General features: G+C 45.9%; 1 protein-coding gene and 1 pseudogene across 1 annotated transcript in view; one reads left to right on the top strand and one right to left on the bottom strand.

The window, feature by feature from the left end:
• Positions 1 to 25,637, bottom strand: part of LOC126543350 (synaptogenesis protein syg-2-like) — a 961,852-nt gene that overhangs the window by 28,302 nt on the left and 907,913 nt on the right. The window lies entirely within an intron of this gene.
• LOC140215450 (uncharacterized) lies at positions 12,134 to 12,856 on the top strand (annotated as a pseudogene).

Here is a 25,637-nt window from a genome sequence, read left to right as displayed (position 1 = left end):
TTATGTTGTAAATCCCAAGAATTATGCACACTAGTAAAATATGCGCCACCTTCGCCAGAAGGAGAAGCCTTGACAGAGATAACGAGGTTTAACATTGCGCTCTAGCCCTCTCATGCTGTCCTAACAATACGTGGAGGCGTCATTGCGCTACGAGCACGCGAGACTATTGCTGCTGCGCAGCAGGAACAGCGCCCTCACAGATACCTGGCGTGTCACTACAGTGTAGCAGGAGGAATGTTGGTGACATCATTACTGTCGTCGCACCTCGATAGTGCTCGAGATCAGACAGACGGAAAACTGGGAAGACTTTTGGCGTTTGGGAGCGCTCGATTAAGCTTCACGTTTACTGTTATTTCCACCCAGACGAGGATACACCCCGGTGTGGTAAGCGCACAACACTTTATTAGGAGCGCTAATGTGTGAGCGCACAACGCTCATAGCAGCAGTAGAAGGCAGAGCACTGCCATTGCTACGGCAGTGCTGATTAGGCTGAGCGCGCGGTTGATTCAATTTGTTACAGAGCGTGGAACACGATGGAGAACTAGCTAACCTGATCTCATACCCTGCATGGGGGTGAATTGGTTTCTACGCTCTTGCGGCTAAACTCAACCCTCCATGCCTGGGCTAGGCATGTGCATCGATACCGTGACAGCACGATGGCGCGGTGACGCGACCACAATAAAATGGCCATTGTAGATAGTTCTCACTGCAGGAAAAACCTTGAAATTTATTAGGTGCAAAATGCAGCTGAATGTTCAAACGCATATATCCTAACTTGCCCACGAAAAAATCTAGTGGCAAATGCACTGCCATACCAACCCATCTAAGCCCAAGACGAAACAATCCTCATGCATAGATTTAAGGCGCGTGAAGAACACTGCGAATATTGTAAAGGCGGAAGCTATATATGCCTACTGCGGGGACCAAAAAACAATGGTGAATCTAGTGATATAAATAAAAAAATATGCAGCAAATCCACAGGAGTTGTCTAAGTAGGTGTCAGAATTGGTGACTTGCTCATCTCGACGAAGCCCAGTGCCATTATCAATCTTATCAAACTTGATGCGAGCAGTATACGCAATTATCTACCCTTATCGGCTATTGCTAACCTTATGGGACTCGATCCGACCCTCAAGAACCCGGATCTGTCATTATCTACCTTCCCGCAATCGATCCGATCTTTATCAACCTTTATCTGTCCTTATCAACCTTGTCGGACATGATCTGCCCTTATCAACTCTTATCGGTCCACATGAACCTGATCAGAGCTTAACCTTATCAGAATTGATCCGACCATTATGAGCACTTATCGCGCTGTAGAACCTTGTCCATACGCCTCGAACCATTAACAACAGTGATGAGACCCATATAACCTCTCATCACTCCTTATCAACCTTACCGACTTATTTACTGCTTGTCTGTCTGAATTGTATGACTCGAAGTGCATGAGCCCTTGGAAAGCGATGGCACTTCAGTCGCTCAAGGAACGCCTCAACGGATGGCGCATCCCTCAACCACCGAAATTCATCGCGGATGTGGCGTGTTTTGCATCAAATTTTATCAGAACCGGAATTTTCCTGATGTCTACAAGGCTCTAAGTAAGCTCTACAGATGGCTTTTATTCCATCATCACCAAATCTTTCAATAAAGGCTTCATAGAAACAGTTCTCCTTTGACATCTGTTTTGTACCGCCGCTACAACTTATTCATGTGGTTCAGGTATAATGACCTTCTGCAAACGTGGGTGATTAGCCCAGTGGGTAAAACACTCAGCTTCTGAGTGTGGGTTCGTAGTTTAGGAAATCACCACCGACAACGTTCTCCTTTTCGAATTTAATGTCTTTCTTTATGGAACGCACCGTGGTACGCGTTACGAATTCACAGACCAACCGACAGATTTTCTGGTTAAACGGCTTAAGAATGCTTACGATTAAAAAGCGGCAATATGGCGCATTTGGAACAAAAATAACCTTATCGAGAGCGATGAAATAGCAAAATCGCAAAATGCAGTAATAACCAGACCGTATCAAAAGCGTTTCGTAGTATCTTTTTTAGCCAGAACAAAGCTTTTAGCAACAAAGCTACAAAAATATTCAGAAAAAGTTTTACAATACGAAATGAACAAAAATAACTTAGAACTCTTTTTTATTTTATTTGCTAACGTAATTAACAGCCAGTTCTTCCAATGTGACACATTAGCTTTGCGCAGAGTACTTCGGATCTATGCAGAGCCCCCGCATGTGTTCGAATGCATGTGTTCGCATGTGTTCGTCGAAACAAAGGTTTTCTGAGCCGCACCGGCCTCATGCGCATCGATTGTAAACACGGAGGCTACGGAGGCATGCAATGGACGCGTCACCGTGCGATCAAACATGGCGGCGCCCATTGAATCGTCGTGAAAATAGCGAATAATCTTGTCAGTGAACGGGCCCGAGCACGACCCAGGCCCGAAAGCTTCAGGCTCGAGCACGGTCTGGGATTGCCAAAACTTGCTTTACCTGACCCGGCCCTTGCAGTGCTTTACAACACACTATCCATGAAGTCAAATAGTCCTTGCGGATAACGCATCATTTTGTATTAAGTGCGAAATTATTTAAATTTCTTGCATTTATAAAACAAGTTGACAACCTGCGATGCCTTAACCATACTTAAAATAACGAAATATTAGCCTGCATGCCTTCTTGCAAAATTTCAACTGCCGTTTATTTTAGAATGGCGACATCACAAGTCATCGCAGCGGAGGTTGACAAAGGCACTGCTGCAGTTTTTAAGGACAACAGAATTGGACAAGCCTTAACAGATGTTTACAGTGCTTCAAGTGCTACTGTGCTGTGCGGTGACGGTATGCAGTGACAGTGACCGACTGTGATTGTATGTCTATGCTCATTTCTTTCTTTATCTATACTTTGCTGTCACTTTACCTCCCCCTCCCCTCTCTCCCCAGCGTAGGGTAGCAAACCGGATCTTCCCATCTGGTTAACCTCCCTGCCTTTCCCCTTTCTTCCCTCTCTCTATCTTTCAGCTGCCATAAGAACAGGTATGCTAATGAAGCGTTTTCCTTGATGTTGCCCACCTAGACAATTTTCCACACTTTGGTAAAGGCATCGCAGAGCTTCAAAGAGGCTGATGGATTTTTGTTAGTCTCGAAACCTGTGTTACACTGCGATAAACTGTGCTCACTGGTAACAGCTAAAAACTTGCGGTGTGTGTCCGAAGGAACACACCGCAAAATACGCATTTAACATTTCATCATGTGAAGATCACCAGGGGCCGAATCGTCAAAGCTTTTCATTCGTAAATCCTGTTCACATTTTTTCTCTCGAATATAATCATATTACCTCGGACATCACGACTGGCTGTCACCGGCTCTTAGGAATAGTTTTGACGCAAGGACATATTTGTGAATGTCGGCGCAGTTGTTGAGTTCAAGACGAAACCACAGTCTTCCTATGAGACGGCTGTTTTTCTGACTACCCCAGTTAGAAAAACATTAAACAATGTAGCAAATAGGGTCCCACCTTGATGCCTATCATGATTTAAATTGGTCCGTCGGGCCACTCCTCGTGCCCCCTAACTATTGTGCAGTCTTTTAGGTAACATGCAGACGTCGCACGCAGCACTGTCGGTCCTTCCAATCAAAGTAGTGTGCGCCTACGTGAAAGCCACTCCCGACCACAGCCGGTATAGAGGCAATGCCTCACGTCGGTGAAGCCCAGGTGCAGGTAGGAGCTGGAGCGAAGCGTTAAGTTCGTGCAACCTGGTGAGTCTTATATTTCGGGTGTTCCACTCTAATAAAGATCGCTTGCGTGCCAGGACACAAAGGTGCCTCGCAGAGTCTGTCCTGGAAAGAGGAATGGGAGCGCTGTGTGGTTCTTTATGTGACTCTCGGGCAGCTTTGTCTGCTTGATCATAACCACTGATACCGCAATGGCCAGGTAGCCATTGGAAAATAGTTTCGTGGCATTTCTGTTTGGCATGGTGGTGAAGTTTGACAATTTCGTACGTTAGCTGTTTGTGGGCTCCACGTCGGAGAACTGACTGCACGCTGCGTAATGCCGGTCACGAGTCGGGAAACACGGTCCATGTACCAGGCTCTCTATGTCAATACGCTGAAGCGCGCGGCGTCTTTTTCGCAGTTTGTCCCTGTTGTGGTGTGTCAGGATCGACAAGGCTCGTTTTCGGTCACTCCGCGGTGAGACGCATTGCGATCGACAGACGTCGGGCTCGTAAATACCAGCTCTGGATTCGCTGGCGGCTTTCGGCCCGATGGGAGTTTTCCTTCCACTTGTTCGACTGCGTGTGCAAGTGTAGCTGCCTTTTTCTTCGGACATCGTCCGTACGACGCCTGATGAGGTCCACCGCAATTGGCGCATCGCGGCTGTGCCCGAGAAGCGCAAGCTTTGTGTGATTAGGGTCCAGCACATACCCTGCAGTGCATAGTACCTTTGCAGTATTTTGCAATATCATCATGCTTTTGTCATTATTAACATTGCCTTGCAGGTCCTATGCACTCAGTCACAGGGTAGCTGCTTAATCCAAGTAAAACACGTTTTGGCATGGGAGAATTCTTGGCGATTTATATGATCACTGATTTTCGACGTGCTTCTGTAATGGTTCATTCTTCGTTAGGGATGTCGGAAACTTACCTACAAGCTGACAGGACGCCTTGTCTCGAAAGGTATTCCTGTAGATCTTTGTCAGAGTGCTCAACAAGGACTCCTTGAATACGTTCATAAGTGGCCGAGTGCGAACACGGGACGCGAGCTTGCACGGCCATCCCTCCTAACGTAGTGACAGTGAGCAGGCGATTAGCGGCGTTGAGCGACGACACCCTCACCATGAGATGATCAGGCTTATATCGCACAAAAGTACGAAGACACAGAAAGACATGGTACAGCGAAAAGACTCTCAGCAACGCCGACAAGTACGTGCGTTGCTCAGGGTCTTCTGACTTCAAATTTCTCTAGAAAGGCTTCTGCCAACTTGACTCCAGCCGATTTCAGGAAAGTTGCGGTCATCCCGTACATCCACGGCTATTAAAAAAACAGGACAACGTGCGAATGTCAGAGTAGTGTTTTCCGCTCCGACAAAATTGCAGTGTCTGCGCGGACAAACCAGGCCTGGCCTACATGAAAAGCCAGTGTGCAATAAGAAGCTTTACCACAAGTTCGTTGATAGTGCTAACATGTCGTAAGAATTATGTGTGAAAAGCGGAAGGCACCTCATTGAGCGTTTAAAGGAAAACCGCTATAAAGTAAACGAAAAGCGGGGAGAGTTTCTTGATGGGCACTCCAGACACATGTAGGCTTTCCAATGTAAGTGCAAGTGATGATCAACGTACTACGTACATTCCAGTATATGAAGACTACTCCATTGGTGGCAGCAGCAGGGGTCAGTTAACTCGCAAAATTATCGAAAACGAAATGATTGATAGGTTAGGGCATAACTGCGTCTCAAAACCACCAATCGCCCTTTCGTCTAAAGGGTTATCCTTACTGCATAAAGATTGGTGAGGTTTAGAAATTGCGCACTTGTGACGATTTCTGATGTTGCCTACATATGTGGCTCTCTTACTCGATATAAACACTGTTGTAAGTAGCGCATGTGTGTACCACGTCTTTCTGTGTCCTCGTCCTTTCTTGCGCTATAAGCCTCATCATGTCATACCAACACGCCCAAAACGCTGCGTTACTAAACCTCACTATGAGGCTTCCCTCCTTATTGAGGCGATCACTGCGGACTTTTTCTTGTGCCGTCAACACGATTGATGATACTCGGGCTCGGGTTCGGGTTTACTTTCCACAGCATTCAATCAGCTTGTGTTGGCTGGAAGATGATCGGAATTCCAGCTGGTCTTGTTCCTTGTACGCGGTATCGATAGAACTTGTATGGTCCATGTCTTCGGCAACATCGTCTGCCAGTAGGCTTGTATTCACCGCTTGTATTCACCGCGGTCTCTTTCAAATTTTCTTCTTCCCATTGCGGAGACGTGCAAGGTCCCGCTGTCTCCTCGTTTCTCATGGCTTTGATGATGGCTGCATGGGGTGCAGCAGATGGCGGCGGCCCGCCTCGAAGCTGGTTCCGGGTACCGTGCCCACTTACGTGCTTGAATTTGATCACTTGCCTGCTGGGGATCCTGAGGTCGTCAGCAGTGAAGGGTTAATATCGAAGTTGTAAAGGGCAAATTGTAGTGATTAAAAATACTCAAAAACTGGCCGAGCAAAAGCAGCTGGGCTGATACCCTACTGCTTCGCTTGCGTTCGCACTAACTATAAAAACTGCTGCGATAAGCGGCGCAGAAAGGCACCGACATCGACGGGCTAACCTTGCTTTGGTCCGGCGAGAGACACGCCAGCGTGAAGTAGAACGCCTTCGCGCATTCGCCGCGCACGCTCTGAGCTCTGCCACTCGGATTCCAGAAGCTGACCGCGTCGCAATTCAACTGGCTTCCCAAGACACTCCGGAGCCGCACCAAAATGCTCGTGCCTTCGCCGAAGCGACTCCTCAACAGAACGCCGCTCGCCAACAGGGACGCCACGTGAAAAGCAAACCTGCAATACGGTCGCCGACCCGCAAATCGTCCCCCTTTCGCTACAGCGCACCGTGAATTCACGAAGCAAACATGCAACAACTTCTGTGAAGACACTTTTCCTTTTCGTGTTCGACCGATTTCTCTGAAAGAGGGATGATGCAGATCTTTTTTAAATCTACCTTCTATGTGGTTCTTATCCTTTGCTCTGCACTTGCCCGAGTGTTGATATGAAAATGTAATTCTTTATAAGTCGCCGTCGCCTTCATCCTCTTCGTGTTCGAACCGAACTATAAAATTAGTTAACAATAAGGCAGTCAATCAGGAAGTGTAATAGCTCTAGATGTTGCGCTATAATATGGAATTCAACGCTTCAGAGCTGATATCTAAATACTAGGGGCGGAATTCATAAAGTATTTTTGTACCTAAGTTGTTATCGCTATTGGTTGGCTGCCTTCGCTAATGTACAGCATCAGGATTGGCTGGAATTCAGATTTGCGAACAGTTCCATTATAGGAGTTTCCTTTTTTGTGTGTGTGTATGTGTGAATATGGACCAAGTTTTCAATCACGGTCATGGCTCACGTAACTTCAAAATTCTTCGTAGAGTATGCACGTTTGCAGTACGAAATTTCTTTTTGTTCGCATGATTTTTCCAATAAAATCGCACGCCAACACACCTAGTCGCGTGCACTGGAGCACGCTGCCCTGTAGTAGAGCAAAATGTCACAAATAAGCACTAGACCGTGCGCACGCGATTCGCGACACGAGAGCTTTTCATTGACAAGTTGAGCATACAGAACACGGGCAACTGCGAGAGTCTTTCTTCGAAGAAAACTCCAAAGTGTTCGAAAAGCAGACGAGAGAATCCGAGGACGCGAGGTCGGGCGTTGGCGACATACTTTGCTGAATGGGCTGCAAGACGGCACGCTTCACCCCACGCTATTCAGCGCATAAAATGTTTGCCAGAAGACCATGGCCCCGCCTAAGACGCATCTGATATTCCGCGACGCCAGTAAGTTGCAGAAAAGCAGCACGGCAGATGCTTCACCAACCACATTTGCACAGAAATCGAAATCGGCACCCGTAAACTTCTTTCTACGAAGCGCGCTTTTCAGTTGTGTGTTACGCCTACCACGGCGTTGCGCCTAGAATACGCTGCTATGCGCTGCCTGCACGGGCGCTAAAATATATGCTGTCTGTGAAAGCCGACAGCCGAGGGCGCACGTCGCTGGAGCCAAGTGCTTGCTTTGATCATCGCAAGTCGGACACGCACGTAGAAAGGACATGAGAGCTGTGCAAGGTAGCAAGTAGGTTTTCGATATATAACAAAAGCTGCATCACTTCGGCTTTTTTTTTTTACCAGTATTGTCCGAGAAATTCTGGTTTCGGTCATTCATTTATTTGGAGCCAAAAGTGAAATTACATCAAACACGCTCCCGCCTCAAGGACACCACGTCATTCACAAACAAGAGGACTCCCTGTAAGGTAGTATGTACTAGGTACCGGCGTCGCTTAATATATGCCGCGACCACGTGCTGAGACTGAAGGAAAATTGATTGCAAGTTACGAGAAATACCGCAAATCACAGAGATTCCGGCACCTATGCGATGTGACAAAATCCACGTCGAGACACCTCCATTAAACATGAATGTATATATATTGGGGAGTAAGGACTGAGCATACAGAATGTTTCCCAAGTGGTAGTGAACTGCTGAGCCTTAGGACAGCTTTTTCTCCTGCGTTTGTACGTACTGATGAGAACTTTCTTACCTAGCAAAGCTCTGAAATCAATATACGCGTACTATGGCGACCCTCCTGAGCTACGCATTCTGAATGAAAAAACACCATGATGTCTAGTTAGTAAGTTTGAAAGTGGTAAGGCAGTAAATGACAGCTTCCTAATTGCACCGAAAGAGTTCCATCATCATCCATCGAATCCGTTAGATCAAATGATTGGACAAATAGAAGCAATGTAGATAACGTAAACCGAACAAAGGATGGGCTTGCTACGTTGCAATGGTTGACGCAGAGGCAATGAGAGTTTGTGTGCACGCTACTCTGGACTGCACAGCATATGAAAATTAGTAGGTGGTTGCCGCCACAATGTTTGCTAGAAAAAAATTATCATCCGTTCGAATGTAACACAAACCTGCGTATAGCTCATTTGTACGAAGCTTCTTTGTAGCTTCGCGCAACCGAACCTTGCTGATTTCCGCAGAAGTCACTTGCCCTAATGACTCTCCCTTCGCTTCAAGTTGTAGATTATTTTACCCTCGTCCTGAATTCTGCTATCCTCCTGGTTAGCTCAGACGATAGAGCAGAAGCCTTGGTTCCGGGTTCTATTACTATGCCAGGAAGACTTTTTCTCGAACTGGAAAGTTTTCTTCCCAAGAAACTCGTGCTACCTTGAGTTGAATGACAACTTTCCGTTTCGTGAAAATGTCTCTACCTTGCGGATTCCCGCAGAATTCATTTTCCATCTCGCGACTGCTTATGACTGCCGATGTTTGGCTGAACCATCGGTGCCATAAGCTACATAATTCGCTCAGCACATAACAGGATTCAAGTGCTGGAAAAAAATTAAGAATGATTACTTAACAAAAAAGGAGTAGAGATTTATGTAATATATGTTGTGACCGCGGCGGGCAATGCCAAAGGCAGAGCAACGGAAAAACTTCATTCGGCAAGCTTGGTCATTACAGAAAGAATGAACGAACAAACACAGTTGAGCCGGGTGCTTATATTGGCACGCCAGCCAGCAGAACGCCAGCAGACACATGACACGGGCTGACAACTGCGTCATAGCAACAGCGCAGCGACGCCACATGACAGAAGCAAGAGTGCGTCTCTAATAGGACACCACAACGACGCCACATGACTGAAAGCCAGCATACGTCTATGGTAACACCCCACTCCTTCCATCGTTTTATTATTATTTTCTTTTTTACGGTTTGTACCGATCAGCAGGCTTTGTGGCGCTGGTGCTGCTTGGAAGAGCTTGCTTTCCCCGGAACCAACGTGGTGTCACTTTGCGGGGACTTTATAGCAACGCTGTGGTCCAGAATAGTAGCACGGGATGAAGACGGCTAGTTCTCTGAAGGCGCTGCTGGTTTCGGTAACAGCCCTGAAGACTATAAAGGAGGCCCTGGAGACAAAGCACGCGATTCAGAACTAGGGGCGCTATAACGTAAAACTATTCCAAAGTTTTCTATTCCAATTCTGCAATCAGCCCTCCACGATTGGTCAAAACTTTTTTGGACCACCACCACTTAACCTGCCTGTCACGCGACGTCACGAAAACCGTGATAGCTACCCATCTCATATAACGTGTACACACTGTTTATGCATGATTTGGTCGAACAAAAGAAAAATAGTTATTTCTGATTCGACCCCCTTTCGCCATTAGCCCTCGGCTATTGGTCAAAAGATTTGGGGCTGCACCCACTTCACCTGCCTGTCACGTGACTTCACAAAACCGCAAAACCTCACGCGTCAAAGTGACGTGTACACGATAAAGATGCATTAATATGCCAAAAAAGACAGCATTTTCTTCTGAATAGCCGCAGGCTGTCCCGTTCCGAAAGGAATAAAAGATGGCTGTCACCGATCGTTCAGGCACTGGCGACTCGCACCTGCCCGAGAGCATGGGTTTAATTTGCGTACAATAAAACCTTTTGCGTGGCCGTGTAACGTTCTCGAGCACTTTCGGCACATTTACGACCTCGCTTTGCCAACTCTTCTTTGATGAGGATCCATCTTAGTTGCAATCTTTACCTTCCGTTGCATGCCGCCGCGATTTTCGACCAGCCACCTCAAGCCAAGTAAGGAAAAGCGGACCAATCACAGACGCCGGCACCACCCTCTTCATCCAGTTATCGATTTTCAGTGCAGTGGCTCGGCCTCATCGATTTCCTCTCCACTTGAGCGTGCTCCTCGCCTCTTGTCAGCCAATTAAATAAGACAAGCCGCTCAGTGTAGGCAATGTTATTCGTTTTTCAAACAAAGGTGACCGCCTATGAACGAGGACAGCGTTTGATTGGTCTGTTCAGACAACCCTGCAGGTGACCGCCCGATCCTTGCGTCGGCGGTTACGCAAATTTGACGTCAGGAGATTGGAATAAAAACGTATTGGAATAGTTTTACATTATAGGGCCCTAGGTTACGTGAAAGTTGGGAGAATCCCCGTACGTAGTGTCTTGGCCTCAGCCAACAAGGATGGGCGCAAGTTGTTGGCGTGAACAAACCTGCTTTTTTGACCGACTTGTACGGTGTACGTTGAAGAACTGCATCGCTCTTTTATGACGCCATCCAGCCATTTCTCATCGCCGGGGCACAGACCTTGCACCAGAATCAGATCATTCACCCTTAAGGACCACCAGCGTCCTCCTTTTCATCTACCGTGTTCTTTGTCTTGAAAAATCGCTCATGGATTCGGTCTTCTAGAATCGGATGAAGGAAGGTAAGACAGATGCGGCGGCTTCCACGAAAGGAACAACTCTGCAGGGGTCTTTTCCGTGGATGCAGTAGGTGTGTTCTTCTACCTGAAAAGAAACTAAACTAAACGATGCTGTAAGCTTCTCTTCACACCCGCCTTCTTCTCGTCACATAGTCGTCGAAGCAGATCTTTACGGTCTGTACGAGTCGCTCAGCGCTTCCATTGGATGCCCGATGGTAGGGCGGCGTTCAACATGACACACGCCATGGCTGCGAAGCAAGCTACTGAATGCAGTAGCCGTGAACTGTGGACCATTATCAGTTACAACTTCCTCCGGAGGTCAATGCGCTGCAAAAACACTGCGCAGTTTTCCGATAGTTCTGTTGGTTGTCGTCAATGTTATCACAATGACCTCCGCCAACTTTGAATGCGCGTTAATTAACCCTAACAACGACTGGTTCTCTCTCAAAGGAAAGTCTAGATGCACTCGCTGCCACTTACGTGTCGGCCACTTCCATGTCAGCAACGGCACCGTTCGTGGAGCATTTTGCGTCAACTGGCACGTGCTGCATCGCTGAATTAGACAATAAATACCCTCATCTAACCTCGGCCACCAGACATAGCTACGAGCGAGGCTTTTCATGCACGTCGTGCCTGGGTGACCTTCGTGCAATAGGCGGAGCACTTTCTCCCATAAACAGTCAGGGATGATGACACGGTTACCCCACGTGAAACATTGCTCACTGATGGACAACTCATGTCACCTAACGAAATAAGCAGAGAAGGCGCTAGTTGCCATGTGCGCTGGCCATCTATTCAATATGAAGTCGGGACCTGTGCGAGCTCCCGTCTGTGCTGTTTGAAATGCTGACGCCCTCTCGCGCTTGCCGTTCGCAAACGAAAAATGCTACAACTGAAAGAATGAACGATCAACACAGCAATGACGGGCGCTTATACAAGCATGCCAGCAAGCAGAACGCCAGCTTGGCAGTAGCTTTCTGTTGTGACATATCCTGCCAAATGAGCAGTTTTTTCATTGCTTTGGCATTGCCCGCCGCGGTCACAACAGGTACCACATAAATTACTGCTCCTTTGGCGACGAGGATGGGATAGCGTAAGTACGGAGAACGCGGTTAAATGAAGGATCCGGCACGGGGACGTCTTGAAATGGCAGCGCTTGGAAGGTGCGACCAGTTCGCCAAGGACGGCGACGATGACTTTGTATCCTATGTGCAAATGTTCGAGCACTTCCTAAAGGCCTCCGAGGTGAGCGACAACCTGACGGCTTCTATGCGTATCACGGCAATAGGGAATAAGGCCTACCGTACGTTAAAAACGCTGATGGAACCAGAGAAGCCTTAAAGCAAGCTGGTAGAAGTACTGAGGGCGCATAACGCTTCAAGGCCATTGGTTATTACAGAACATTTCAAGTTTGATTCCCGTTTCTAGCAAGAAGGAAAATCTGTGACACCATTTTCCGTAGAGCTGAGGCGTTTAGCGACGTCATGCGACTTTGGAACTTCCCTTGATGACGCACTTCGGGACCGTTTCGTAGCCGGGCTACGTGATAGCGGAACGCTAGCACAGTTGCTGAAGACGGGAACCTTAACGTTCACAAGAGCATGTTACATTGCGAAAGGCATAGAGCTTGCATGCAAGGAAATCCAAGAGTGTCAGCCCAACCTTGTTCAATCAGTCAACGCAGTTGGCCGTAAACCGGAGAGTGGGAATCGCGCTGAGCCGAACAGACAAGCTTGTACTCCACAACGAGAAGTGAACTCGCGACAGTTGTCAGAATGTTTCCGGTGTGGATCTGGCCTCCCCACAGCCCGGCAGTCTGCAAGTTCTGCAACCATCGTTGCCGTCGTTGCAAGCGCCACGGACACTTAGCGAAAATGTACAAGGATAAGTCTAAGGGCCTTACGAAAGCAGTGAACGAAGGCAGTGACAACGAACTGCTGTTACACAATGCCTACTTGTGTGGTGAACGCGCAGGACGTTAGTAAATACGTCTTCGAGTGGCAGAGAAAGATGTTCGCATGCAGACAGACACAGGAGCATCTGCTTCAATTGTTCCAGAAAGCCTGTACAAGAGTTACTGGCCCAGTCTACCCTTAGAGCCCTGCCATTTGAAGGTGAAAACGATGGTTCTCAGTTCGCAGTTATGGCGAAGCTAATAGTTACAGTGGAACACCAGGGTCCACACCAGGAGTTCTAAGGTTGGACTCGTCTAGTGTGCACGAGGTACATCAAGATAGTGCTGCCATGTAACTTGAACGGTATTCAGAAGTTTTTAATCAAACATTTGGTTTAATTAGGAGCTTTCCAATCAAGCTAGTGCTCAAAGAAGTAGCACTCCTATCTTTTGCAAAGCGCGCCAAGTGCCTTTTGCATTGAAAGACGCGGTAGCACAAGAGTTGGAGTCTATTGTAGAGACCGGTGTTCCTGTACCAGCACAAAAAAGTGCGTAGACAATACCGCTTGTTGTGCTACCCAAGTCGAACAACTAAGTCAGGGTGTGTTGCGACTTCAAAACGACACTAAATCCCTGTCTGCGCACAGATCCTTATCCTTTTCCTGTGATTGATGATCTGTTTGCACCTTTGGCAGGATGCAAATACATTACAGTACTTGATCTGTCTACTGCATATCAGCAGCTTGAACTGCATCCAGAATCACAGTCACTGGCAGTCGTGAACACACATCTAGGGTGGTTCAAGTACGCGCGAATACTATATGGTCTTACGAGTGTTCCTTCATTGCTCCCGGCAGACATGCATGACATACTGAAGGGTCTTGACCATGTTGTGTGCTATTTCGACGATGTATTAATTGCTGGAGCATCATTCGACGAGTGTTTGCAGAAAGTAGACAGCGTGTTATGGCAATTTCAAGAAAAGGGCGTTCGAATAAAGAAAGAAGAGTGCAAGCTCTTTCAAACGTCCGTGTCTTATCTGGGACACGTTTTGAAGTGAAATGGTATAGGCCCATCTTATGAGAAAGTTCAAGCGATTTTGCCATCTCCGTACTGCTTATTCCCCTGGCGATGTTTGGCGAAAACGTCGGTGCTAGAAGCTAATTAATTTGCTCAGCCCATAAAGGATACAAGTGCTGGAAAAAAATTGAAGAATGATTACTAAAACAAAAAGGAGACGAAATTTATATAGTACCCTCTTTCGAAAGCTAATGACGCGAACAAGTACGCCAGGAACAAATACAAGGCAATGAAAATATATAGGTGTGTTCGTGCCGTTCATGGCAGCATGGCGTGGTATATATGGTTTCGACTCAAGCAACTCACAGGTCGGACCCCTTTTTTCGTTTTTTTTTTTTTGTACGCGGCTCCCATAATTTCATATTTTAGCAGCACGGTTAAGATCGATGCTCGTAAGTGGAACTATTAGTCAGGGTCCGTATTTACAAAACTGTGATGTCTGTGCTGTACGTCAATTACCGTGGTTGTGGTGATTGTATTGTTTTCACGCCGATCGTTATCATGAGTCGCAAGCACCCAAGCTCCTGTCTGTAAGAAAACGCGCACAAGCTATGTTTTGTTGAATACGGCCACCGTAGGGGAAGCGGGGGGGGGGGGGGGACGTGCGTATAAGCCATAGTGGCCTATACATGTTCTAGACGTTCTGCAAACAATTTAAATGCGTCCTTTAAAAATGTTCACATCAATAAATAAGAGTGTTTCTATTTGTCTACAACCGTCTATCGATGGCGGATTACCGGTTTACCGGAAGTGCACACGATAATGGCCGGATTGGTGGCGCCACATTGTGGAGCCGAGCTCAACAACACACACACGGAGCTGTTATTGCAGTAACTATGTGTATTTCACTTCACTGCTGGTGTGAATCTTGGCGCAATTGTGAACTCGTTGGATTTTTAAACGTTTTTTTTGTTTCAGCAAGAGTACTCAAAGGACATGAAAACGTGTTTATAAGGTATTGTGGTTAGATGAAGCGTCACAAGATAACGCTGCAAGCGTACGCTAACTCTGCATTACGCAAACGCCACTGCGTATAGCGGAATACCAGACACGCTAAAACTCGCTTACGTTCCTTCTGGCACAGCTAAGATTGAGTTCCTCTATAGCTTGCCCCGTGAGCATCTCCGGATTCCACGAACCTTCTACCATTCTACATTGACGGGTCATTCATCACATTAAAGCTTGTGGGTCTTAGGGTCTCACATGAGTACCGACCACCGCGGGTTCGAGCTTAGCGAGCCACAGGGCCGCGTCAGCCGTCAGCCTCTAGCGCCGCTGCGCGCAAGCTCAGGCCACAAGGGGCTACCGAGCGACGCACGCAAGAACACAGTATTGCCCTACGTTGACCGAAACCGTTTATTGTGTCCGACGGCACCCGACACTGCACAAACGCCCGGTCCCGGGGCGGCGGGGAACCAAAGGGGTCCCCCACCAAGGACGGAAAATACAGTTAGGGGCGCCTGTAGCACGTCGCTACGAGAGCACAGGCTCAAGCTGGGACACGCCGCTAGGAAAAGTCCCGGCGGCTATGCTACTTGCTCTCGCGATAACCGATGGGCCAACTCGCGAGAGCTCGGGCAATTTACTTCGGCTTGGGCCTCCGATAAGTGCAGCTCGGCGTGGTGCGACCTCGCGCGAGCGCTAGGCACCCGTTATTCAGCTTAGCGTCGGGATAGGATCAACACGAGGTACGCGCTCCCCGCACGGGCAAACGCACCGTGCGTGAGCTCAGTCCTAGTCACAAAGGTGTCGGTGGACGAGAGGTGGCATGTACGGTCCGGGCGCCGTCCCAAGGAGCAAGAGAGCCGTTACCCTCACGGAAGTAGCCACCAGGGGCCGCTTCGTGACGTCACTAGCTCCACCCTCACCGCGAACCATCGCGAGTAGAGAGCCACCGCTGACAACTGGTTCGGAGCGAGGACGATGTGGCTTAAGGATTGCAGAACATAGGTGAAATGGCGCGCTCTAACGTAAAACTATTCCAAACTTTTCTATCCAATTTCTGCAATCGGCCCTCCGCGATTGGCCAAAAAGCTTTTTTGGACAACCCCCACTTCACCTGTCTATCACGCGACGTCAGGAAAACCGCGATCGCTCCCCATATAATATGACGTGTACACGCTGATTATGCATGATTTGACCGAACAAAAGAAAAATACTTATTTCTTATTCGACGCCTTTTCGCCATTAGCACTCGACTATTGGTCAAAACTTTTCGGGTTGCACCCACTTCACCTGCCTCTCACGCGACGTCACAAAACCGCGAAAACTCACCGCGTCAAAGTGACGCGTACGCGTTAAAGATGCATTAATATGCCGAACAAAATAGTACTTTCTTCTGAATAGCCACAGGTGTCCCCGTTCCGAAAGGAATAAAAGATGGCTGCCGCCGATCCCTCAGGCACTGGCTACTGGCACCTGCCAGAGATCATGAGTTTATTTTTGTACAATAAATCTTTCTGCGTGGCCATGTAACGTTTTCGAGCACTTTAGGCTCGTTTACGACCTCGCTCTGCCAACTTTTCTTTGCTGAGGATCCATTTTAGCGGCATTCTTAACCTTCCGTTGCATGCCGCCGCGATTCTCGACCAGCCACCTCAAGCTAAGTAAGGGAAAGCGGACCACTCGCAGACGCCGGCACCACCCTCTTCATCCGGTTATCGATTTTCAGCGCAGTGGCTGGGCCCAATCGAATCCCTCTCCACTTGAGCGTGCTCCTCGCCTCTTGTCAGCCAATTAGATAAGACAAGCCGCCCAGTGTGGGCAATGTTATTGGTTTTTCAAGCAAACAAAAGTGACCACCTATGAACGAGGAGAGCGTATGATTGGTCTGTTCAGACAACCCTGCGGATGACCGCCCGATGCTTGCGTCGGCGGTTACGCAAATTTGACGTCAGGAGATTGGAATAAAAATATTTTGGAATAGTCTTACGTTATAGGGCCCATGCGCCCGCGCAATGGCGCGTCGAATTCCCAAAATCACCACAAGCTTTATTGTAATCACTTAGTTCACAGTGGACAAAGAAAGGAGATGGGAAGCAGGGGAAAGTTATAAAGTATTGATAAAGTAGAAGATGCCTTTCGCTTTTCACTAAAAATTATAGTAAAAGGAAACTGAAGTTCCTATCTGATTGATTCTACAGTTGCTGACTGCCACTAGGAGTTTTCGCAAACAGGTAATAACAAAACAGGCGCAAACAAAAGAACAGGATAAACACAGCGGAAGCATAAAAACATAGTATTCCACTTCAGAAAAGCACGCAAATAAGAATTGATTGATGAATAAATGCTTAGGAACGCTTGCTTACCCGTGCCGTTATCCCAGGCACAACGAAAAGTGGAGGCCACACTCACAGAGCTTTTCGTTCACAAGAGCTCTTTGCCATTGGCAAGGCCACCTTCCCTTTTATTATGTTCACTAACACAAGTGACTGGCGCTTGCTTCTAAGAGCTGCTTTCCCGTGCGAACTGCTTTCAAAGAGAGACTGCTAGCACTCGATTAAACAGTAACTGTCATGAACAGTAAATGTTACACATTGGCTGATTCATACATGGGATTTAACGTCCCAAAGCAACACTACGGTCATCACAGACACCGTGTGGCGCAGGGGTCCAGGTTGATATTGACCACCAGGGGATCTCTAACCTACGCCTAAATATAAATAAACGAGCATATTTGCATTTCGCCTCCAGAGAAATGGGGCCGCGGTGGCTGGGAATCAATGCCGCGACCTCGTGTTCAAAGGTGCCACATATACACTCTAATCTCGGTAACCTATAAGTATACCTATAAACTTGAGTAACGAATAAAATGACGGTTACTTCGCCCGTCCTTTTGATATTTTCATTATATTGCTCATGCTAAGGGTTACAATGACGAAACTGAGTGAGACGGGTGCTGCTTATTAGTTACATTGATCTGCTGCCAGCATGTAACCTCTATATTGTAACCTATAGAATTTTAGTAACCCTTAACCGAGACCCCACGGAGACATTATATAGGGAGGGGAAGTTCGCAATTTACACATTAACAAAGCGCAGGATAAGTTACCTGCGTGCACACATGGTTGATCCACTTGATAAGCACTTGTACGGGTGTTCAGTCGCAAATTTTGACTGAGAGCAAATTACTCATTGAGCCGGCAGAGCCGCATATCGGAAGTAGGCCGCGGGAAAAGAACGCTCTGCAAGAATAATGACGATTCCGGAAGTACAACCATCGACTGAGCCAGTATTATATACAATTAGCGCTTTTCACAGACCCTACATGTGTCCTGCAGAAATCAATCTCGTTGCCGTCGCATGCCGCTGCCGACACATGCCGCCGCAAGTGTTTTTGTTGTTTCTTATGGGTCTCACATTCACGGATTGGGGAGCCCTTTTGACATACGTTTAGCTTATAACATGATAAAATAATGCTCCTCTGGCACTTCTGCCTTTTTCATGAGGCGAGAAAAAAGAAGCATGGTTGTAATTATTATATGGTAGGAACCTGGAAGGGCCTTTTGCCGTGTTTACTCAGTGCGAATTTGGTTGGGTGCATGGGTGCAGCAAGCTCAATCGCAGACTGATGTACGAACATTTTCCTCATATTACAGCCATCCAGCGCAATGCGTCGTTGCCTAGAAAGCGTCCAAAGAAATTAATGAGTGTTGCCCCAACGGAAGATATATTAACTGAGCATTCTAGCAAACAATCTCTGCAGCCGAGGTGCGAATTCGGAGCAAACAAAACGCAATCATTAAAACGCTTGGCACGTTTCTCCCATTATTTTTTGTGCACTCAGCAACGGTACGAGTCAACGTCTGCAACACGCCACATTTCCCTATATTGTACAGCAGCAACACGGTTGACGCAACGCGCCAATGCATGTCAGCGCAGCAAACCCATCACGGAAAAGCCGCATACAGCCGCTCCATTACCACGGAGCCGTGTAGACAGATGAAAAGTACAGTTGGCTGAAGTTCTACCACCATGATAGCTATAAAGAATAATTCTGTTCAATGCAGCAGCATTGTTTCCAAGAGCGCACTATGTCCATAAGTTTGTGTTTTTGTTTTACCCCCAACGAACCTGTTTTCGTTTGAATATGTGCAGCCGGATCAGAATGTCCGAATCGTGCTTCAGTTACTGTACTTCAGTACAGAAGTAGCCGCCATGTTTTTATGTCATCTCTCCGCGCTTCCGCATATAGTTTTAGCATTGCATGACGGGAAGTAGTTGCAAACATGGCGTTGTGAGTTGTGTATGTGCGTTTTGTTGCTAGTTTCGGCGCCAATTTTGTCAGTGGCAATGGCAGTGACCAACAGAGACTTGTTTGGGATAATGCGCGGCCGCTGCAAAGAGCCATTTTGTGACTGTGAGCGCTTCAGTGTCCTCATTTCGGCGAACATTCGCTGTGACTACTGCGACCACAGCCCCGGATCGCATGGGAAAATAGACGAACTTGGTAAGTGTTCTTGCATTGTACTGGTTTCTCTGTATTCAGCATATAGCTAGGCTGCAGCTTTTCTTTCATTATATGTCAGGGAAGTGCAAAAAAAAAAAAGAGAGAGAAAGCAGAGGGGTAAGCAGCAATTTGCGCGGAAATGCATCCGTGTTTCTTCCACGCTCAAAAACGACACTTTAAGGCTCGTCCACGTTACCGGCACGGCAGGCCGCCGCGCGCCGTTCGCGGGCCGCTGTTCGACGGCGGCTTTCCTCGCGAACGGCGAGATTTACTTGCCGTAGATAGGATGTGATCATATGATGTTACCGGGACCCATTTGTGTCGCATCCGTACAGCGAAGTAGCGACCGAGGAGTGGTCGTTCTGGCAACGTCGGCAGCCTTACCGCCGCTCATCGCTCGGCGGCGCCGATATCGTCGCTAGGCCTTTTCCAGTTCACGTCGAAGCGAAGGCTTATGGCGCTTCGGAATGAATCACCGACGCTCACAAGCCGCTATATTTCATACCGTTGCTGTCGCTCTTCGTAATAATTATACGCAATGCAAAAAATACGCTAATATTAGCGGCGACGTTGGCAGTGATGCGAGCACAGCCGCGCCCGTCGTCTGCCGTCGGGAGCCGTGCAGTGCAGATGAGCTGTACAGGTATCCGTGCTCTCGTTCGTGTTTAACGTTTGACAGTGGATATTGTTTTGCGTAACATGTACAATGTACGCATCACTTTATGTAGTGGAAATTATTTTGCGGGGATTTGCGTGGAACAGAAGCTGTAGCCGACGTTTGCGTTGCCGGTGGCGGAGGCGCGCAGCTACGCGGTTGTCGATTGTCCCGTCGGTCGTGAGGCGGCAAGGTGGCTGTGGCGGCGGACGGTGCGCCGGCCGAATTTCCGTCTACATTAGACACCTCTCGCGCGGCAGACGTTCTTCGTCACTGGAGGCCGGTTTGCCGTTCAGAGATATTTACCGTTCGTGTGGTGACGTTGGGATGCATCTTTGCTGAAAAGAATGCAGACGTAGACCAAAGTGACCACAATATTCCAGAATAAGCTGAGGTATGCTGGTACAGTGCAGGTGTCCTGAGAAATGAAAGGAATTTGAGTTAGTGCCTCTCTTTGAAGTTGCTTGTCATCCTGACAACTGCAACAACTTTGAAACCAAATGACAGAAAATCTAAATTTACGCACTTTACTTTAGTTCATGCATATATAACGGATTTGATTCTATATTCAGGGCTCATCTTTCTATTATACTTAAATTCGATATGAAAGTACTGCTGCTTGAACAGCCCTGCTTTTTTACGACGATTCTCATCAGCTCTCAGATACAATCATGTGTCCTAATGTGCATCAAATGAAATTGATTTAATTTGCTCTAATAGTAATAGTTGTTGCTTACGTTTTCTTGCAAGTAATGTTGGTCTGGACAGATCGTTTATATGTAGTGACGTCAGTATAGTGAACATGAGTGCGTATAAAGAAAAAAAAGGTGCGACGTACATTTTGACTGGTGGACCAGCCTTTGTCAAAGCGAAACGTTCGGAAGATGTACTGTGCAATAACAATGTGGCGTACCATCTTTTTTCGTTATTATACTACCAGTACCAGCCCGACATATATATATACATATATATATATATATATATATATATATATTGGTTAATATGCCATTCATGGTGCCGATATGTGGTTTACATCTATGCCGTGGGAGAAGATCTTGTGCATTGTGTTGCTTGTTGTGTGACCTCTTCTTGCCTTTCATTTACGAGCATTAAAATAATGGGCTACAGATGTCAGAAGATGAATAAGTTCTGCTTATATCCTGGGCTGAATAAATTTTTTTAAACAGATAGGAAGGCAATTTATTCATTATTTTTGTGGAGATATTTCTTCCACGATAACTTTGGTAAGAGATGCGAGCAATTAAGAAAACAACGCAGGGGAAGTGGCTCAACCTACACTAGGCTACAGATGCGAGTTTTGAGCGTTAGTTGTTTTCAGTGAGTTAGGAAATCCAAACTAAGGCACAGTCAATGCACGTTGACTGTGAGTAACACACCTGCCCGGTTTACTAGTGCCAGCTTTCCTAGCTGACTTCTCTCCTTTTGCCCTTGTTAGTACATCTCTTTGTTTTATTATGTGGGAAAATGCGACATGCATGCCGTGTTCTAAACTACATAAATAAATTTCGGGCAGTGGTTTATGTCATTTTTAATTTCTTTTCATAGATGGCATTGCCAGCTGATGAGCTCCAAGTAACAGCACCTCACATTCACTGCGCTCCTGACAAGATATGTATTTTTGCTGGCAGCCAAGCCGAAGTCATCACTGTCTCCAAGTCTGAAATACAACGGGCACTTATTTTTTGCCTTTTGGCATATTATGTTAAGAACCTAGAATATCCGTTTGCATTTTACCAAATGCTTGCTCTCGTGCAAAAAGTTGTGCTGCCAGGAGACAAGCTAGTGAAAGGACTGCTTTCTACCCGTCTGAAACGTCTCTTTGCGCTCCTAAGCAGTAAAAATGTAATCTAGGGAGTAGTGCTGTTCGCGCTGCTTTCCATGTTTTTCACCAACTCTGAAGTGAAAGAAAAAAAAACAACATAGTGTGTGATTTACTTCAATGCGGTTGGTTAGCTCCAATGGTGGGAGGGGCTTACACCATAAGCAGCTGTTTTTTTCACGTCATACATTGTTTACTTCTAGTCACAAGCAGTGCATTTACTTGCTCTAGTCATTTGTTCCTCTCCCTTGTGGTGAAGGCTGGTTAATTTTATTTCATTTGTGTATTCATAGGCTTCAGAATTTCTTATAAACATAGCTTAAGCATTTAACTCACCCACGCAGATGGTTGTTTTGCAAAATGTAATGCACTCTATTTGCTCTTTGCTCAGTGAGCAAATCGGTGTATATCTCTGTGCCTGTGCAGAAATCTAGTATTGCAGTTATTAAATAGCATCAATTCTGATGTTTGTCATTTCACACAGTTGTGCTTCAATGACTGTATATGGGAGGTCTCATGGATGGTATTTTTGTATCAGACCTTGTTGAACAAAAAACTTGTAATAAAGAATTTCGTACCTGAGAGTACTCCAACTTATTTTTCGAGAATATTCACAGAATATTAAACGGAACAGCTTATTACAAAGGCTAGGTGCATAGTTAGGAAGTGAAATAATGACATTGCCTTCAACTACATTAAAACAACTCATTGTCACAATATTATTGCCAGCAGCGCTTTGCAGTATGCTTATGCTCACCTGAACTAAATTATTATGGCCAATCTACAATACTCATGCATATGTTGCTTCCCCAAGTGTTTTTCTTCATTGAGTGTACTTCAAGTAATTTTGTGCCTTTGGAAGATGCATTTGTAATAAATAGTGGCTTTTCTGCACAAGTATGTAATACTCTAGGAACTGAAGGTATTTTTGGCTTCCACATATTTTAGAGGGACATTAACTCAGAGGCAGTATATGTTAGAACCTTACAGCTGAGTTATATTGGCAGTCAAGCAGGAACTGTCCCCCAAAGGCTATGTTAAATTTAGGGGTTACTTCGGCTATTTATTCAGATGTCTTTATTGTGATTGCGCTGTATTGTTATAGCTAACCTATAAAATCTATCATGGCGTCATGATTGAAAATGTTCTGCATCTCGAATGGGGCCAACATTGTGATGCCTGTCAGTTGCCTCTGATTTCTTCTCGCCACAGATTGTCATGTAGAAGTTTGAATTATGGGACTGAAAGAAAAATGTTTGGGTCGATACCAACCCGACCAAATTACATGCTCTCTTTAAAGCTTTAATGAAATGCATTGACAGTGAAAGTCTCTTCTTTTATAGTCCCACAATTTAAACACAAGCATAACTATAATCTGAGGTGAGAACATAGCCAGCTGGCAGGCATGACAATATCGCCCCAATTCGATATGGCAATATCTTGTAGTGGAACAGTGCAAATTTTCTAATTTGGCTATAAAAATAGAATGCAATCAAGAAGAAAATATCCGTATAAGTTACTGAAGTAACCCCTAAATTTAACACATCCTTTAGAGGTTACATTTGCTTTTAGAAAATAAAGGACTACTGCGTAACCTCTAAAGCTGCATATTTTTCAAGGGTAACAATGTACCTTGTAATATAATGGTTACAACGTACCTTATATTTTGTATTAGTTACAATGTAACTTATAATATATTAGTTACAATGTACCTTATAAATGCGAATTCGTGCACCTATACTAAGGGTTACCTAGCTAAGGGTGTACAGCGTAACCTCTAAAGCTGCATATTTTTCAAGGGTAACAATGTACCTTTTATTTTATATTGGTTACAATGTACCTTATATTTTGTATTAGTTACAATGTAACTTATAATATATTAGTTATAATGTACCTTATAAATGCGAATTTGTGCACCTATACTAAGGGTTACCCAGCTAAGGGTGTAGGTATGCTCGAGATTACAATCCAATGCGCATTTTTAGTTGGTTTAAATGACTAACAATGTCCTGACATAGCGAATTGCTCTAAATAAGCGTTACTATTAATCGTATAGACGGGCTGCGAAAGATCATTAGTCCTACCGAAATTTCCACTGTCCACTAACAGTCGGCTTCTATGCGTACTGCGTAACTTATAAAATTCTGAAACTAACTTGTAAGCTTTTTATACTTTCGGAGTACAGGCTGTTGTGCTATGTGTTTTTATGAACAAAGTAAAATAATAGGCGCCTTTTTTTTGGTAATGTCTTTCACTCCTCCGAAATGTCATACTAAGTAGCGTGGCGAATACTCTGTCCATGTTAATGAATAAAACATGAGCAAAGAGAACACGAAACTATCATTTATAATCTTCCTGAAAAGCTGTTGTTATAGTCGTCGTCATCATTTTCTTCTCGACGAATAACGACAATTTTATCATCTGTACTGCTTGGCATATAGTAAATAATGCCTGTTTCAGAGAAGAATTTAAGATTTTATGCTGAGCAGAAAGCTGCAAAATCATGGCAGATAGGAAATTAATGGAACACTTGTTTAGTGAGCGTCAAACTGAGGATCCACTATTGAGCTCGCTTGAAGAAATTTTGAAAATCGGATGCCGTCTATATGAAAAGTAGTTTAGGCGCCTTCCGTTTTCTCAGCTAACATTGAAAAACTTCTTCGCTACCTTTTTTTCTTCCTCTGTTCGCCCTTATAGCTCACTACACTTTTTCTAAGCGTTGTAAACACTTGACTCTCTTGTTCTTTTGCAGAATAGGGAATACGTCACCACGGAGGCTGCTTAAACACTGTGATGGAGGTTTAGAGGTGTCTCGGAGCGCATACTCCTGTTCTTTCAGATTTGTTCGACATATTGAAGAGTTTCAGACTTTGTGTACACAAGGATAGGGGCACAAACCACCGGGCTTACAAAAGAACCCCAAAGGTATACAAAAGAACTGAAGCCTGGCGTGGCGGTGTGCGTTCGCAAAGGTTCCTTTGGGTACCCAAACCTCCCGTTGGCGTACGCAAAATTAAAAAAAAAACTCCCTTTTATTGCATTTTTAGTGCGCATACTCGTCACTTTGACTTGGGGAATTTCACGGTTTTGTGACGTCGCGTGACAAGAAAGGCAAAGTGGGCGAAGCCCGAATATATTTTCGACCAATAAAGGAGGGGTAATGGCGAAAACATCGCATACTTGGAAATAACTCTTTTTTTTCTTTTCAGCCGGCCTAATCACGAATAATCAGTGTTTACATTTCATATCGGATGAGGTGCAAACCACCTGATCTGATAAATTTTCGCAGTGTTTGTGACATCGCGTGACGTCGGCCGAAGTTTTTTGATAAATGGTGAAGGGCTAATGGCAGAAATGCATGGAATCGAAACAGTTTGGAACAGCTTTACGTTATAGCGCCGCAAGACTCTGAGCGTCAAAGACAAATGTAGCACCGATGGGGCTTATTCAGCATGGCATGCGGTTGGTTTGGCGAGTTGTCATTTATGTTTTAAAGGAATACTGGCCGTGGTGTATCCCAAGCGTACACTGCAGACTGGAGGACACAAAGGCACGCTCCGGTGTTAACGTGGGCTTCGGCCAATTGCTTTTCTACAGCAAGCCTTCAGAACATTTGAATAAGGGATCCATCACAGTATAATGCCCAGTTAATGAATTCAAACATAGCGCAATTGCCGGGCAAGAAATCGTTTTCAGTGTACTAATTCCGTTGGCCTACTTTCATACACGAAG

Source organism: Dermacentor andersoni, chromosome 1 (genome assembly GCF_023375885.2).
Source record: "Dermacentor andersoni chromosome 1, qqDerAnde1_hic_scaffold, whole genome shotgun sequence".
NCBI classification, from domain to species: domain Eukaryota; kingdom Metazoa; phylum Arthropoda; class Arachnida; order Ixodida; family Ixodidae; genus Dermacentor; species Dermacentor andersoni.
Note: the sequence above shows the minus strand (reverse complement) of the source record. Positions and strands in the feature narration are given on the sequence as shown.